The following is a 12,775-nucleotide window of genomic DNA, read 5'->3' as shown; positions in this document are numbered from 1 at the left end:
AGTAAGTGAATTCTTACTTTGTGTATTGACAGATGAAATTTCTAGGGTACAGTAATGTAGACTATAAATGCAGGACGTTTTCATATCTGGCAGGTGGGATCGGGTGGGTGGGGGTGGGGGCGTCAGCCTCAACACATCATCCCCACCGTAAAAAATGGTGATGGCAGCATCATTCGTGTTAGCGTGCCCCAGACAAAGTCAAGACCTAAATCCTATTGGGAATCTCTGGCAACAGTTGAAGATTGCTGTTCACAGACACTCAGTTCAAACTGCCCAGCAGCGTCTCCACTTTCTGAGAGTGCTCAGGAGGAACAACCTGGAGGAGAGGCTGCTGGTGACATTTTACAGAGCCACCATAGAGAGCATCCTAACGTACGGCATAACAACATGGTATGCAGGGTGCTCAGCTGCAGACAGGAAAGTACTGCAGAGGGTCATCAACACAGCCCAGTAGATCACTGGCTGCTCTCTGCCCAGCCTGGAGGTCACTGCAAACTCTCGGTACCTCAGCAGAGCTGGCAATATCATCAAGGACCACTCTCACCCCAGCAACCAACTGTTTGAACTATTACCGTCAGGCCGACGGTACAGGTCACATAAAACCAGGACAAACAGATTCAGGGATAGCTTCTTTCCCAGAGCTATCACCGTAGTAAATAAGCACAAAAACAATTGAACCTATTCCATACCGTCACTGTCATTATATTATGCTGCTATTCATACTGTCATTATATTAATGCTGCTATCCTGTATATATTGTACATACTATTGTTTGAGTACTTACGATTGTTTTTTTTTGTACTTTTTATATTTTACATTTATATTTATTATTGAAACTTGCACCAAGGGAGTGGCACTCCAATTTCGTTGTACTCTGTACAATGACAATAAAGGCTATTCTATTCTATTCTAACTGACTGAAATGAAGCGATTTGGCAAAGAAGAATGTGCAAAAGCTGAAGTGAAAGGTGATTCAACAATATGTAGACTCAGGAGTGCTGAATAGAAATGTACAGCACATTTTTCAGATTTTTATTTGTGAAAAATCTTCAAAAATGCTTATTATTTTCCTTCTGCTCAACAATTATGCCCAACTTTTTGATGGCCTATAACATAAAAATTACAATGAAATATCTTTAAGATCATGGTTGTAATGGAGCAAAATGTGATGAAGTTCAAGGAGTATGAATATTTAGGAGTAAAAAATCCTTATTGGCAGTCATCACCAGGACATGACAGTGTCAGGTTTAATCATTTCATCAGGTATTTAAATGTTGATCCAGCATTCATTTTTTCTCAACTTTAATGATACTTCAGATCAAGAGGTAACATTGTTACCTGAGCTGTGCCAATCTGCTAGAAACCAAAGCAATCACAAGGAGGTTCTTGGTGCAATAATTCAATTTAGGTCGTTTGTTTATATATACACAGCGACTGTTGTTGTGATAGCACCAAATCACAACAACAGTCACCTCAACACCCTAAAATAATACTGCACTTAATTTCACCTTGCTGCTTGTGAACTCCAGAAACCGCTTAGCAGTAAAGCATTCAGAATATGCATTTTCCCCTCATGACTGGTGGTGGACAATTCTTGAGCAATGTATGGATGATGTCACAGAAACCTCAATAAGCAAGTCTCATCACTCTGCAGTCATATTGAAGGGATTCAACCTTGGTTTTGTACAGGTTTTTCTTTTGATGCATTATCAAATAAACTTAATGGTCTCAGGAACATAACTCCATCATAGGATCACCAGGCCAAGTCTGCTACAAATTGCATAAAGTCTTCTCTGGATTTGCCTTAAGACTTTAAAGCTTTTTCCTCTCAGGAACTTGTAATTCTACCAACATGGTTTTGTTGTGGAATTTGTTTTGGAAATTTCAGTTCAGGATTCTTTGACTTCAGTGTCTCTTGTATCTCTTTTTGTACAAATTCGGCCTACAAAAGATAGTTTTGAACTGATTATAAGGCAAAATATTTGAAATAGATATATTTTAAAATAAGTAGATTTTTGCAATGAGTGGCCCAGTGTTTTGATTTTGTATTATTGTTAACTGGTAAGGTTTAGACAACAAAGCTATGAAAAAAGCATGTGTAAAGTAAGTTAAAAAAAATGCAATCAAAACCTGGTCTCTTGGATGACGGTCAAGTAAGTTATGCCTCCAAAATGCTTTATGTGGACTTCAGTCTTTTGAAATGTAAGCCTCTGTGGAGAGAAGCTGTATCCGATGTAGATGTAGTTGAGCAGTCTGCTTGTACGGGAACATCATTATATTGTACACAGTGTGCGGCGGCACAGCCTTCTCAGCATTAGGAATGCTTGTTAGTGCCATCAGACTATACAACAAGTCAGCTCTCAATACATTACAACACAACCACTTTTTTTTTTTAAATAATTATTATTACTCCATGCCTGAGTTCACGTGGCTGAACGCAGGCATCGGTTTTATGTACTGTTTTTCTACTCCTTGCAAGACAGCAGTTGTCTCTAGTAATAAACAAATTCTCCATCAGTTTTAAGTTGGTGTGATATTCTGGCACAGTAACCACTGTTTTTTAGTTGTTTTTTGTTTGGAGGGGGAACTGTGCTGTTTTAAAATTCATGACCTACAAAAATGTTGCTGCAAGCCAGAAAAATCACATCAAAAACAATTTTGTATTTACAAAGCTAAACAGAAGGCTCCCGTGGAAAGCTCTTTATTCACAGATCGTGACAACAATAAATGATTTTACCAGCAGGAACAACAAAGCTAAAGAAAAAGTCTTCTGTGTCAAAGATGAGTCATTTGTATGTGTCCCGAATGTGGCACAGCGAGTCTCTGAAACAATGCATGATAGAGTTGCTGACATCCACTGAAAGGAAAACGCATGCAGTGGGAACACTTCCTTAGTAATAAGCAAAGTGAGATAGGATTCTTTCAGTGTAGAACAGCTGGACTGCTTCTGTATATATTTCCTGTCTAAGGATGTGTGTGCTGATAGCTGGGTCTGAGGACTAAAAAGAGGCATTGTTGTAGAAGATTACCCTTACAGTTCTGTTAATACAAAGTTTTGAAAGACTGATTAAAATATGGAAGATGTAAAAAATACAGTGATTATTGTCATGTACAAAGGAACAGTGCAAAAGGTGGATTAGCCTTAGACTGAAAGTGGAAAAAGCTTTAGGTGTTGCTTTAAAGTAGACTGGATGGACCACAGTTACATCGTCAGTGACACAAATATTAGATAAGAGCAGCACTGACCCCACAAACAGCTGCTGTTAAGAATGACTCCCTAGTGAAGTCCGTTCTGCAGTTTTTTTCTCCTGTTGTTTCACTGTGATCTGGTCAACATTGGGAACCTATTGTCAGTTTAAACAAGCAAGACAGGAAATCTAAAAACACAGGTAAGGGGCAAGTTCACAGAAAAGCCACAGACAGCATTTCCATGTAAATGGCCTCTTCAGAGTCCAATTAGTAATTCAGAACCATAATTGCAGCTAAAGTTGGAAAAGAAACCAGCTATTGTTTTCCCTCGCTGCTTTGCCCGAATCAATAAACTAATCTCGCTAGCTTTTTCGCAAGCAGCGGGGGTCTCTCTACAGCTGTGCACATTATTCTGCTTAAACCTCAGTTCCATTTTGGAGATATATTACTGTTCAAAAATCTTGAGCCACCAGCCATTTCTTTATATTTTGTTTTTAAGGAGTCAGACTCTCTTCTGATTTTTTTAAAGCAGTTTTGAGTAATATTTCTTCAGGCTTTCTGAGGATCTTTCAAAGTTTTCCATTGGGCATTGGCTGCTTTTTCCTTGTACATAACCATTTTCAGAGAAGTGCTTTTATTTGCTTCTTTTTAATATACTTAACTGTAACCTAAGAGTCATTTAAGCAGAAAAAAGGCACCTAACTCAATGGATGAGATATGTGAGGTAAGATGAAAGGAAGCCCTTGAGCCAGATGTAATACAAGTCCAAAACATAAAGAGTCAGTCACAAATAAATAAATAAATAATCTAACGAATGCATTGAGAACACGTTATATAATAATGATCCACTAAAGAAGAATATACAAGTTAAAAATATGGACTGATTAGTGATGAGACAGAGGAGAGGCATGAAACCGGTGAAAGTAAGAAGAACAAATAAAAACCAAAACAAGACAAAAAGACACTAAACAGGAGACAGGGATGATTTGCAGTAAATGTAGACAGAGAAACGCAGAAGAGACGAGTGTAATAATGAAAAAAAGTAGCTATTGCAAGCTAAATGTCATCGTTAAAAAGAAACAACTGGACTGGCCCTTTTCTCAGCACTGAAGGAAAAAAGACGTCAGAAAAGCAAAAAGCAGTTCTTAAAATCCATAAATCTTGGGCTGGTTAAGACTCACTCAAACAAACAACCACAGCGACTACTCTTTAGTAGCGAGCATTTCAGTCTGCTGTTCTGCAAACAAAGTGACACCCTGAACTGTACCTGAATATCGCCTTTGATAGGAGGAAGATCGTATCCGGTTGTTCAGTCTGACGTCACTAGCCGTGTCTGGGCCTAAACTCCGCTGCAGGTCCATATATCAAACGATCACTATGGCATTACTGAGAGTTGAAAAACTGTCTAAAGTCTTTCATCTTTAATAAAATGAAAACGCGTTCTGCTCTACCAGGTGTAACAATTGAGTTTAACATCCAGGCATCCATAAAAACGGAATTTATGACATTTAACGGAGATAGAAGTTAGCAGGGAGTTAGCTTGCTAGCTTCTATCTAAATACAATATAGCATGTCCTGACTGCGGGGTTTTGGAAACAAATTAAAACGTACAGCTCTGTTATCACTTCCAGCATAAATGAAGACAGGAAACTAAACAGCAGTGACGTTTGTAGGGTTACTGAAGTTGGGCTAGCTGGTATATAATGATGTGCTACGTGACCGCTAGCGACACAGCTATGTTAGCATAATATACACAAGCTAACTTTTTTTCCGCTCGATAAAAGTTACCGTGAGTGTTCTCAGTGGTCAGGAACAAATGTAATCGCATGGCAGGATGCTGTAAAAGGACCAAACTTCAGCCAGGAGAACAACTGAGATAATCCATCTGTGTGATTCTTACTCTGAATCTGAATAAGTACGAGGGACCACTGTGTGCGGTAAGACCATCTCTTTTACTTCCTGTATTACCATCTACCGGCATGCATTGCCAGTGCGTAACACGTAATTACACAATCAAACAGTGAACACATACTGCCCATACAACAAATGTACCAGAGACAATTATGAATACACCACATCTCCCCTTTTAAACAAAAACAGAATATTCCTTTTCTCAGGACAGAACTTCTCTTTTTCAAAGCCATACAAGAACATCTGGCAAACAATCTGCATTACATTTTTAACCTTTTGTTTTTGTTTTCTTGTTCTTTTCTTTTCTTAACAACTCTTTTTAGCTTTATTTTACTGTGCTCTACAAAACCCTTATAACACAGTTACATAACAACAACCTTTTCTTACAGATCTAACTTTTTAGGTTTAACTATTGGCCTCCCTGACTTGGTTCTGACCACATCAGTGTTAACAGGTGTAGCAGGGATCACACTGGGTGTTTGAGGCTTCTGCAACACAGGCACATTAGCAGGTTCATGCACAGGTGAACTTAAAGGAATCAAATGCACACGATTACGCCTCACAGTCCCTTGTGGTAACTCCACTGTGTATGATCGGGGTGTAGAGTGATTTTGGATAACAGTGCCTGTAGTTTTGACATCAGTCACCCAAACTTGCTCTCCTGGGGACAGGCTGCATAAAGGTTTTGCGCGGTGGCGCCTGTTGAAGTTTGCCATGTCCATCATCCTCTTCTCCCTTTCCTTTCGAGCGAGCAGTGCGTTGTCCGGCAGTGTGGGCTCCAGCTGCGATGGAAGCATCGGCAGTGTGGTTCGCAGACGTCTGCCCATTAAAAGCTCTGCAGGGCTGTATCCGGACTGCAGTGGTGTAGCTCTATAGGCAAGAAGAGCTAGATAAGGATCAGCTGCTTTTTTCAGAAGATTTTTTACAGTCTGCACAGCACGTTCTGCTTCTCCATTACTTTGCGGAAACTTGGGACTGCTTGTGATGTGTTTGAAGCCGTATGCTGCTGCAAAGTCTGTAAAGATTTGACCTGAATACTGTGGTCCATTATCAGACATGAGGACCTCTGGGATGCCGTGACGGGCAAAGAAAGATTTCAGGTGAGTAATGACATCGTTTGATTTTGTCCTGTTTAACAAAGCAATCTCAACAAATCTAGAGTGATAGTCAACAGCGAGAAGGTAAGTTTTCCCTCCCAGCTCGAAAAGATCTGTGCCCACTCTCTGCCATGGGTGGGCAGGGTATTCTGTTGGCATGAGTGGCTCACTGTTATTGTGTCTTTCTTGAATACACGTTTTGCACTTGAGCACCATCTCAGAGATTTGTTGACTCAGCCCGGGCCACCACACTGTTTGGCGTGCACGAGCTTTACATTTTACAACACCTTGATGTCCTTCGTGTAGTTTTTCCAGCACCTCGTTTCTCATTGCTGAAGGAATGACAAGCCGTGTGTCTTTTAACAAAAGGCCGTCTTCAACAGTGAGCGTGGCTCGGTCAGGCCAGTAATTTCGCAGTAAAGGCTCTTGTTTTGCATGTTCTGGCCAGCCTTCGGTGCACATGTCCATGACGCGAGCACACACACTGTCGCTTTTCAGTTGTTCCTTCAGTGTTTGCATATATGATGAACTGACAGGCATGTTTGCTACAATACTGTCGACATATATGTCTGTGCTTTCCATTAGCTCTTTGTCTGACAGGTTCATTGGTTTTTTCAGAGGTGAGCGGGACAAAGTATCTGCTGTCCAGAGCGATTTCCCTGGGGCGTACTGCACAGTGTACGAGTAACGCATGAGTCTCATTCTGAATCGCTGGATCCTGGGTGGCAAGAGATCCAGAGCTTGTCCTCCCAGTAAGGAAACGAGAGGTTTGTGGTCCGTTTCAAGACAAAAATGTTTACCAATCAGGAAATCACGAAAACGCTCACACGCCCATGTAGATGCCAGTGCCTCTTTTTCCACTTGTGCGTATCGTTGTTCTGTAGGAGAAAGGGACCTCGATGCATACGCCACTGGTCGCCATCCTTCTTCCCACAGCTGCAAAAGAACACCTCCGAGACCATAGGATGAAGCATCTGCTGATACTTTAATGTCTCTGTTGGGGTCATACATTGCGAGCACTGGGGGTGAGGTCAGGGCATCTCGTAATGTTTTGAAAGCTCTCACTTGGTCAGTTCCCCAATACCATGCGTTCTTTTTGGAAAGAAGATCTCGCAGGGCTTTGTCTTTTTCAGCTAAATGGGGGGTGAACTTGCCCACTTGATTCACCATGCCCAGAAAACTGCGCAACTCTGACACATTAGTTGGCTCTGTCATTTCTGTAATTGCCTCCGTTTTCTTCGGGTCAGGACTGATTCCTGTATCCGCTATGATGTGACCCAAGAAAGCAACCTTGCTCTGGGAGAGCTCGCATTTTTCAACATTCAGCGTTATGCCTGCTTTTTCCAGTCTTTGCAGTGTAGCATGGAGACGGGAATCGTGCTCCTGATGGTTACGTCCCCACACCAACACATCGTCAATGTGACACACCACTCCTTCGAGACCCTCGATGACCTCCGCCATCATGCGCTGAAAGTGTTCGGGCGCTGAGTTGATCCCAAACGGTAGGCGGTTAAAGTGGAACCGCCCAAAGGGTGTGATGAAGGTGGTGAGTTTGGCAGACTCATCGGACAGGGGAATCTGCCAGAAGCCCATGTTGGCATCCAGTTTGCTAAACACTTTGGCTCCTGCGAGCATTCCGAGACTTTGTTCAACCGATGGCAGCACATATTTTTCCCTGCACACATACTCATTTAGTCCGGTAAAGTCTACGCAAAGTCTTAGCCTAGGGCTGTTTTTCTTTGGAACAACAACCATGCCGGCACACCAATCCGTTGGTTCCTCAACTCGGGTAATGACACCAAGCTCTTCCATTCGTTGGAGTTCCTCTTTTACCCTTCCCATCAGAGGCAGAGGAAGCCTTCGCGGAGTTTTGAGTGAGTACGGCACAGCATTCGGTTTGAGTTTAATGTGATAGGCCCGCTGCACTTTCCCTAGACCATTGCAAAGTTTAGGGTAAGTAGTCTTCAGAGTGTCCATTGAAACCGCGTCAACTCGCACCAGCAGGCCAAGAGCTGTAATGGCGGGCAGGCCTAGCAGTGGAGTGCTCAGGTTTCTTACAACATAGACCTTCTCTGTTGTCTGTTTCGCTCCGTAGTTGAGCTGTAGCTTTGTAAAACCTGCAACGTCCAGTGGTGTTTTTCCAGGGCCTAACAAAGGTTTTTCTGGCTGCTGGAGAACTGGTCTGTGTTCGTTAGCAAAAATCTTTGATAAGTCCGAGTCAGCTATTACAGTCACATCTGCTCCAGTATCCAGTTTGAAAGTGATTTTTGCATCTTTCACTTGTATGTTGGCTGTCCACGCCTGGCCGTCACTGGAAACTGAGCCTAGGAAGAAACCTTGCTCCTCTTCCTCCTCAATACTTTGCACTGTCTTGCTTTGTCTGCAGACTCGCTGGTAGTGACCTTTTTTTCCACATAAATGACATTTTGCATCATTTGCTGGGCACTCAGGTTTCGGATGTGGAGAGCCTCCGCACTTGTAGCATTTGTTACTTTGTCTCTTGCTATATTGCTGTTGTGTTTTGACAGTTTTATTTTTGAACATGTTGAACTTTGTTTTGTCGTGCTTTTGTATCACTCTGTCAACTGTTTTCGCATTTACATGCATTACATTTGTTTCACTTCTCAAAGCTGACTGTTTCTTTTTGATTTCTTCTGACTGCCTGGCCATATTTATAGCTTTATCCAAGTCCAAGTCTTTTTCCATCTGCATGCGCTCAGACAGCCTCGTGTCGGCCAAGCCCACTACTATTCTGTCTCTTATCAGCTCATCGTGGAGCGGTCCGTAGTTACAGTGCTCTGCTAATGCATGCAAGGCAGTCACGAATGCATCAACAGTCTCATTCGGCTCTTGTTTGCGCATATTAAAACGTGCGCGCTCATAAACAACATTTTTCCTGACAATGAAAAAGTTGTGGAAGCTATCTCTCACTTTAGCATAGTCCCGTTGGTCTACATCACTTAACTTTAGTCCTCTCAGGACGTCATCCGCTTCGTCTCCCATACAATATATGAGAGTGTTCACTTGATTTTCCTCCGAGCTCGCAGACAGATTACTTGCCTGACGGAATCTCTCGAAGCGACGGACCCATCTTGTCCATTCGTGTGGTTTGGAAAAATCAAAGGGCTCCGGTGGTTGGATGCTAAACGTAGCGCTGGGAGTGCTAGCCGCGGTGCTAACTCCTGCCCTCGGACGATCGTCTACGTCGTCATTCGGCATTTTGTTTCCACCTTCCCCTTCTCCTCACACTCGGCAGATGTATGGAGTCTTACGAGTCACACAGCACTTCTGACACCATGTGTGATTCTTACTCTGAATCTGAATAAGTACGCGGGACCACTGTGTGCGGTAAGACCATCTCTTTTACTTCCTGTATTACCATCTACCGGCATGCATTGCCAGTGCGTAACACGTAATTACACAATCAAACAGTGAACACATACTGCCCATACAACAAATGTACCAGAGACAATTATGAATACACCACACCATCCACAATACGAGGTTAGTCATTCATATACTGCTGCATGGGCTGGGCTGTAGTTACATCCTAAGGTTTTAAAAACTGAGCTTAAATAAATGATTAGCGGTAATAAAAGCCGAGGGAGGTCAACAGTGATCACTGACTGTTTTAGGAGCTTTTTGAGATTACATAGAAGAAAATACAAAACATTAAACATGTTAACAACACAAAAGCCATATTAAACGCAGACTACTTTAGGCCCGGAAGTAGGATTCGTCGCGTCATCACTTAACAATCGGATAGATTTCCTCCTGCTCAGCAGAAAGAGGAAATCTATATGCTCCCCGTTGCCTCGTCCAGCTGCTCTGTCTCTCTCAATAGTTTGCAGCTTGGTGTGGATACGTGAGGAGGTATTGACTCTGACAATTACATCTGTCTGTACGGGCCTACGCACAGCTCAGCTTGCCATTTAAAGGGTAGTACAGAATCGGGGAGGACGCTACACCTGTCCAAGTGTACTTCAAGTTTTGTCCAGAGTCACACAATCCTTGGAAGGTATCTGAACACAAAAATTCCTTCCTCTTTTTTTAGCAAAGATGAAAAACAAGACATTATGTCAATCTAAATTAGATATCAACCATCCTGCAGTAGTATAGTGTCCATCACCAGTGTATCAGTTAGTTAGTTATACTTCTGAAAGGCTAACCTTTTGCCTCGCTCTTCCCTCTCTGAGTATTTTTTCCCACACATATCTCCATTTTCCACATCTCTTCTCAGTCCCCTCCTGGGCTCTGTTAGTAATTAAAACATCAAGGTGTACCACAGAGTGTTTAGTATTTCTGTTTATCAGGGAACTAGAAAGTGTTTTTCTAGTTTTTGAATAAAAAATGTTTACACAGCAGCTGTAGCCACAGCTTAGGTCAACATGCAAATGGAGTTCCATTATTTCCAGCAGCCAGAGTTTGGCGTGCATGTAAAATGACGCCCCACGGCACTCTGAACTCAGTTAGGTTTTGCCCTGCATAAATGTGCACTATGTTGTTTACATTCAGGCAGAAAGAGAATTTCCAAATGAGGGAATGGGGTTTTATACATGCAAACCATAAACATCTGCAGATGTATTCCCTGTCACAGTAAGTACCAAATGCATTAGTAAGCAGAATAATCCCTGCAGAAGATATGTTGCCATTCTGTGTGATTTACGAGCTGCTGTGAAAGGGTCAAATTTACTCTCAAAAGAGTTCAGAAAGTGCAAAAAACCCCAAAACAAAATCACACAACAGCACAAACTACACCTATGGACGTATTAAGAACAGTAAAAGCACAGCAAAGATTAAGTCAACCAGCCACACAATAGAGTTGACTGGAGTACGGGGGAAAAAACACAGACAAATATAAAAACAACAAAGCAGTCATAAAATCAAGCTGTGAGATGGACGGGAGGTCAGCTGTGGGGAGTCTAATACTGTGAGTGATTGACAATAAAGGTTTTGCTACAGTTTCTGTTAAACAGGACGGTCTACAACAGTGTGCAGCGGTTTGGTTTGTGTGTGTGGCTGGATATAAAGGCAGTGCGCACGAAGCTGTTTCTGTAATAAAGTGATCAGTGCGCTATCATCTCTGCTTAAAAACTAAACTAAAATATATCAGGGCTGGATATATATATTTATTTATTTGCTTAAAAACAGACAAAGAAGAGAATGCAAAATGACGACTACAGCAGCCAAGAAGTAAAACCACAAAATTTTGCATTTTTCTAAGAAGCCTTTAACTTGGCTAAAAGTCAGCATTTTTTTTTAGCTCAATATCAAATTTGAAGGAGCAGCCAAAAGTTACTCTGATACTGAACCCGACGAACCAAGAGAGACATTAAGAAATGAACGGTGACTCGGGACTTTTGCACAGTGACAGGGAACCACAGTTAATGTGCTTATCAAATACACCCGTGTGAAAAAGCTTTGAGTGGGTGAGTGGGAGCGGTGTCTCAGAGCCACCTTGCAGACTGTGATGATCGACTCCCTCACTTAATAAGGAGATTAAATGAGCTCAGACTGGGGAGCTGAAAAACAGAGTTTGTAAATGAAAACTTAAGAGCAGAAATCTTGTCAATGAAGCTAAAATCTGTGCACCACACTCTGTTTAAAACATCAGTCCTCACAAGCATTAAATGTAAGTCAATGTTTGCTGTGCAGCACTCAGTCAGCCATGCACAAACCCTTGCTCCACAGAGTACATCCTGTTCATTTATATGCAGCAGCTATTTCAATCTAGCTTCGCTGGTGCTTCATTTTTGGGCACGCGCCTCCCCTTGACAGCAGTTCAGTTCAACCTCGATGCAGAGTGAAGAAATGAGGTGCAGGTAAAACACTTTCTGAAGCGACAACACACCTGAAAAACAATGACAAGGATACAGACCTCTCACTTTTTACTGCAGCAGCTTACACTAAGTAAATCATGATATATATGAAGATGAGGGGAAATTATCTGTTATCAGTAGAACACAGAAGCCTCAGTATGAAGACATCTTGATAGGAAAGACAGACCTGGGACCGAATTACATACATACACAATTGCACAACATTTAAAGCTAAACTTGTGGTCTGGTGTCACTGTTGTTCATTTTTTGGTGCATAATTTGATTTAGTGTCTGCAAAAAAGGTAGTAGTGCCATTTCTTCTTCACTGTTCTGGAAGTGGCTCTATAAAATGCACAAAGAGTGGATACATCTCATATGTGAGTGACGATAAAAGAAAGCGAGAGCGATTATTCTTTTGTCGTGAGAAAAAAAAGAAAAATCACTTTGTGTAGGGAAAAAAATAAAAAAATAAGTTCCTTTAATGGCGAGAAGGCTTTCAGGTGTGAAAGAGCTCATCTGGAATTCATGTCTTATTATATTGCCATCCCACCGCTCTGATTCGTGCAAAGTCTACAACGGTCGAGGGAGGATTGACATCCTCATGCTGTCTTTGTATTGATCATATATTTTCTCTTATATCTTGCCAAGATCTGTATCAATATTTGCTCGCTTTAACTCAGTGGGGCATTCGAGGCAGTCATCAAACGGTGTAATAGATGAAGCTGACGATCAGTGCGTATCACAGATTCATAATGAATT

This window comes from Mchenga conophoros, linkage group LG5, assembly GCF_057382185.1.
Source record: "Mchenga conophoros isolate Kocher_MC1m ecotype Shallow Benthic linkage group LG5, M_conophoros_male_GT1.1, whole genome shotgun sequence".
Lineage (NCBI taxonomy): Eukaryota > Metazoa > Chordata > Actinopteri > Cichliformes > Cichlidae > Mchenga > Mchenga conophoros.
The sequence above is the reverse complement of the archived record's forward strand: the minus strand, read 5'-3'. Positions refer to the sequence as shown.